The 5,787-nt window shown below is 32.1% G+C and overlaps 1 long non-coding RNA gene across 1 annotated transcript; it reads right to left on the bottom strand.

The window, feature by feature from the left end:
- Positions 1 to 4,743: 4,743 nt before the first annotated feature.
- On the bottom strand, positions 4,744 to 5,512 carry LOC110019687. The gene is made up of 3 exons (XR_002293475.1): positions 5,459 to 5,512; positions 5,305 to 5,371; positions 4,744 to 5,023 (listed from the first exon to the last, which is right to left on the bottom strand). It is a non-coding gene; the product is annotated as an uncharacterized LOC110019687 (long non-coding RNA).
- Between the last annotated feature and the right edge of the window lie 275 nt (positions 5,513 to 5,787).

Raw genomic sequence — 5,787 nt, 5'->3', positions numbered from 1 at the left:
ATCTTCCTATGAAATCCATACTATTGCTGACAACAATTGACAAGTCCTCCCTAGCCTATATAGATCATAAGAAGATTTGAAATCATATTACTGTGAAGAGGACTTAACCATGTGGTATTTCTCATGATTCCTGTAGTCTCTTATTTAGGCTGTAATTGTCTAATGATAATATTTCTATTCTATCAAGCTATGTGAGCTAACCTACTTGTTGTTTACGTCAATAATGACAGACTTAAACCAAAAGGGATTTTAATATTTTTTTTGATCAGATTCAAGAAAAATTAAGACTAGACATTTAAGAGATCAACATATGAAATCCAAGCACAAAAAGAGTGTTTAGAAAACAAAATTCATAGAAGAAAACATTGAGAAATCTATATGACTTGCATCAAATAAGTATGAAAATATGATTGACTACCATACAAGAGAAAAAAAAAAAACATGAAAATTTTTATTGCAGGCAAAACAAGTAAACAATCCAAGAAATAAAGAAAACTCAAACATGAGAAAATTAGTCATTGCAATACACCGTAATAGAGTTTAGGTCATCCAAATAGACTAAAAAAAATATTCCAAAATTTCTTTTTGCATACTGGACGCATCCACCTTGCTTAGTGTAGCGATGTGGGCATGCCATTCTCTTTTGGATTTAGGCAGGAGTGTGCTGGTTTTGGGTGTAGGTGGGCCAAACCAGAATACATTTCTTTCTTCTTTTGGCTCCCACTTTACCTCTTTTGCTCCCCAAGTTGTTTCATCTTTGTAATCTACAAAACACAATAAAATACTTTCTATAAGTGTATTATTATCATAAATATGTAATAAAACATGAATTTACATATAAGAAAATCTCACATATTTCATCTACATTAAAATTCTGAAACTTACATATTACTTGTCATCATGTAATCTCGTATCTGAGACTCAAATCATATCCATATCTTCCATAAGAGTCTTTTTGATTTTCTAACTAGATTATATAATTGAAATAAAAGATATGCAAATGTCATTTAGGGTCGGATTTTTATGAAATAATAACCTAACCCTTTTTTTAAGTAACTTCTTTCTGAGCCTAAGCAGATCACACAACTCTTAATCAAGTGTAATTGAAATATTTTCATTTCCCAAAGATATTCTTGAGAATTTCCTTAACGTCAACTCAAAATCACTTAACGTCTTCTTGAATATAATATCATAAAAATTTTCTTAAGAGAGATTTTAAGTCTTATTAAATTAAGAAAGAGTTTAGACACCAGTGTTTTATTTTTATTCTAATCTCAAGTTTCTTCTCAGGGAGACTAACAACTTGTTTTGATTTTCTTTTGAGACAGAATTTTCATAGCTTTTTTATTTCATTTTATTATTCTTTTTTTTTTCAATTCCACTGAAAATCAGTATACCTAGTTTAACACATTTCTTTCAAGGATTTAGAATGTATAATCTTTCTTAATTGATATATCATATGCACTTAATGTGAACTCTAAAACATTATAATGAATTCAAAAGTAAGAACTCAAATAAATTGGTTGAGTTGAATATAAAAAAAGATTAACTTATCTATAGTTAAATAATTTTGTTTTAATTAATAACAAGTGCTCAACCCAGCCTTCCTGTAAAAAAAAAGAAATGAAGATAAGTGGAATTTTTACTCTGCTAGGATTACCATGCGATTGTTGCTAGTTTGTTTAGGTAATGTTCCATTGGTTCTGCTTCACATGAAGAAGATCTCTTATGTTGTGATTGTGGCCAACAACCCCATCCTTGAAGGTCATCCATGGTATTTCCTCAAAGCTATCATTAATCTTTTGTTGACACAGGAGAGGTAGGCTTCGTGCGTAAAGAAGGTCAAAACAATGGTAAGTTAGCTATCTTCATTTACGAGGCTGAAACTTCTAAACTTGCGGAACCTTGCCATTTCACTATTGTTTGAAATTTTCAGTTTGAACATCCAAAGATGGAGCTAATTCACAAGTTCTTTGATGTAATGAAGTTGCTCGGTGAATGGAAAGTAGATCTTCTTGATGGTAGGCATTTCATGATTCCCCTTTGTAGAGAGGAAGACTATGCTAATGTATTTTCTAAAAAGCTGCTAAGGATTGACAATAAATACATTAAAATTCTCAAGTAGTCCTCTCATTTTGATCCCCAACTCGAGAACCGTCCATGATCTAGAGCTATGATTTCGCTCGATACTCAACTGAATTACACGGGGTTTGTTCCTATATCTTCAACTCGGCAGTTTGCCCCTCCTAAAAAAAGTTTGGTGCCTCCCTTGATGCCATCCAAACGAATCCACCTTGTCGAGCTGAAGATATAAGCTTAAATAACGAGTTAGAGAGCAGCAGAGCGGTAGACACATACCTATATAATATCTAGAATGCCCTGTATAATCTATCACCTATAAATAGGGAGAACATTTCATGTATAGAAAAATGATATATACACCCTATTTTAGCTAAAAAGGTTGGGAAAGATCAACATATTAATGCAATTTACTTTTCATATAGTGTTAACTCTTCTCTCTATCTCTCTCTATATATAAGCTCTATTTTTTTGGATGTGATTGATAGACAAATCATGATTCAACAATTTGAAACTCTATATGTGTGTTAGAATATAAAAATATAATTAAAACTTCGATTATTTTATCGATACAAATGAAATTAATTATTATATTTTATTTTACATCTATTTATGCAAATAAATAAATAAATAGTTATTAAAGTAATTAATTATTCATAAAAAATGATAAAATAATTATTTATTAAGTAATAGTTTAATATTTAACTATTAATAATTACTTAATCTTTTATTATTCTTATTAAGAATTTTTGGAACTTGATTAGAAAAAATTAACTTTCAATATGTAATTTATTTTTATTAATTAAATATTAAATAGCTATTTAGAAATTTAGATAGATAGTTTTTTGGGGAAGAAAATTTAAATAATTATAACAAATACGATAATGTGTCAATTAACTATTAATTTAAAGTTAATTAATTTATTAAAAATTAACTTCAATAAAGTTAAATTAAAAATACAAAACTATCCAGCTCTTCCCTCTCCAGCTCGAAAGAGTCTCCTACATCCCTCATTTTTTTATAGGTTTCGCCCAAAGCCCTCAGTGACTGAACTCTCACATGAGCTGCCGGGTTGACTAAGGGGGTGTTTGGCTGCAAGATGGATTTAAATTAAATAAGATTTAGTAAATCTGATAACTCCAAATTTATCAAATAGAAATATTATTAAATTTCAAATAATATTTGGTTCAATTAAGATTAAATCTAGTTAAATCCATTTGATGTATTTGGTATTAATCTATTTGAAATATTTTTTTTTCCAGTGCTAAATCCGTTAAATTCAACTAATAAGGGATTTAATAAACAGAACAATCAAAAATTGAATTTAACTTAATGACCGATTTATCTATTTTAGAGGACATAAATTTAGAGAAGAGTACCGATGCAAAAGTAAGAGCAACACAAGAAGAAGATGAAGATGGGGTAAGAACAAAAATTGAAGAAGAAAAAAAGATTGAAACTTGAAAATCCTACTTATCATCTCAAAATAAAAGAAGCACAACGCACAACACATTTGATTCAAACCAAAGTTATTAGCACTAGTTACATCAACATAAAAAAAAAAAAATCAAATTTAAAACATTCTATAAGGATTTTGATATATTTACATGGGAAAAAATAAAATAACTACAATCTCTTAAAAATGAAAGACGGAAACAAAAGAAGATGTCTTCTAATGATGATAAATGCAGAGGAATGATTTAGGATTTGATCTCCAAGCTTGGTTGAAAACAGAATCCTGTGAAGACCTGGAGAGGTGATCGTTTTGTTATTGGGCAATTAGTTGTCCATTCCCATTGCTTTTTGGTCATATCAAATATAAGTAGAGTAGGGGCAACATATGTGTAGATGAAGATCAGATCCTCTGCTCCACAGCTTGCAAAAAAATCATCAAACTCCCCAAACCTCTGCAATAACTTGCGTGGAATCCTTGCAACCTCTTCCCATTCTTCATCTTTAAGAGTCCAGATGCCAATTCCTTCGATTCTCACAGGTAGCTCTAGTCTTGCAATACCCCCAACCATAACCAACCTATCCCTAAGATTCATCAAATGACAAAAAGTGAGGGGACATGGCACCATAATCATTATTTGCATCGAAGAATTGCACAAAGATTTCGAATTGATATTGTACATGATGAGGCCATAGCGAGGCACATTGCTCCCATAAAATGAGCAAATAAGGCAGTAGAGAATTCCATCACATATCACACTCTCTCTTTCTCCTCTCCACCCAACCAAAACCTCATTAACTAATGTTGTCCAAAGGCAACTCTTTGATTTAAAGATCTGGATGGTGAAGTCCCAACGAATAAAATCATCTGAAAATTGCTTGGTTTTCACCAATGCAACTTGGTAACATTGAGAAAACTAGTCCACTGACAAAGTCAATGCATTGTAATCTGAATGTATTCCATTTGGAGGATTTGGTAGCTGCTTACAATCTCTTAAAATTGGGTTGCTTGTGTAAATTTTGTTTTCATTTTCATAATCCATGAAGCAAACCAATCCACAAGACGAAGAGATAAGCCAATTGTATTTGTCAAGGGATAGGAAATCATAACTGTACCATTTTCCAAAGCTTGCATCATAGGAATAAGCTTCAATGTTATTGCTGTAATCCAACAAGTTGTAAGCCAACAAGTAGTACCATGGCTTCTGGGGTGGCATGTCCAACCATGAATTCTTTCCTGAATGCACTATTTCGTACCAACGTTTGCACACAGTTCCTCCTCTAATTATACTTGCAATGGGCAGAAAGGAGAAAATCTTCTCCCACATATCATCAGGGAGAATAGTATCAAAGGAAATCATTGTTTCATTACTTTCGAGCTTGTTATCTCTCTCAAATAGTTCAAATTCAGGCGCTTCAGTTCCAATGTATCCAGTGTTCTGCCATACAACTAGACTTTCTTCTCCCATTGGCATAAATCCTAATTAGAATCCTGGAAAGCGCAACACAAATGATTAAAAAAGACAGGAAAAAGGTTTTAAGGTTTTGGAATAAGAGTGAAAGATGGCATAAATAAATTCAGTACTGAAATGGTAATATACGCCTCCTCTTGCTCATTTTCACCAAAACAGTATACAACTAATTGCAGCTCATTATAAAAACAAACAAGCAGATTACTTAAAAAGGGAAAAAGAACTGAAAAAAAAAGCAACAAAATCAAATTCCAAAAACAAACAGCGATTATAAAATAGAAATGTGATTCCTTCCACACACCTTCACCTTCGCGAATCTTACAAATGCTAAATCCCCTCAAGATTGGAGCTTTATAGCTTGCTGTGATCTGCAAACAACGTATTTTCTCTGTCAGATTAAATAAAATGGCTTTCAATCCAACATGAAAAAAAGCAGAGAATAAATGAGTTTTTACCGAGAATAGCTGAGAAGTGAATGGATCAGTTGGATTTTGACAGGTCTCCCAATCATAGAAGTCAGGATTAGCAGCCTTAAATAATGGGAAGAGAGGGAGAGAGATGAAACGGTTGGCGCTGCAGCTACAGGGCAATAAACAAAACCGGAGGGTGAAGAAAGTGGGGGCGTGGAACGAGAGAAGCGGAAATTTAAGAAAGATGGAATATTTACATGCATGCCACTCCATTCGTTTGTAATTGCATATCAACGCCTAAACCTTAAGTCTTACATACATACCACCGTACTATACAGGAAATGATCAAAAGATTTGGGTGGTATAGATTTTAA

Source organism: Phalaenopsis equestris, unplaced genomic scaffold, assembly GCF_001263595.1.
Source record: "Phalaenopsis equestris unplaced genomic scaffold, ASM126359v1 Scaffold000070, whole genome shotgun sequence".
NCBI classification, from domain to species: Eukaryota; Viridiplantae; Streptophyta; class Magnoliopsida; order Asparagales; family Orchidaceae; genus Phalaenopsis; species Phalaenopsis equestris.
The sequence above is the reverse complement of the archived record's forward strand: the minus strand, read 5'-3'. Positions and strand labels throughout refer to the sequence as shown.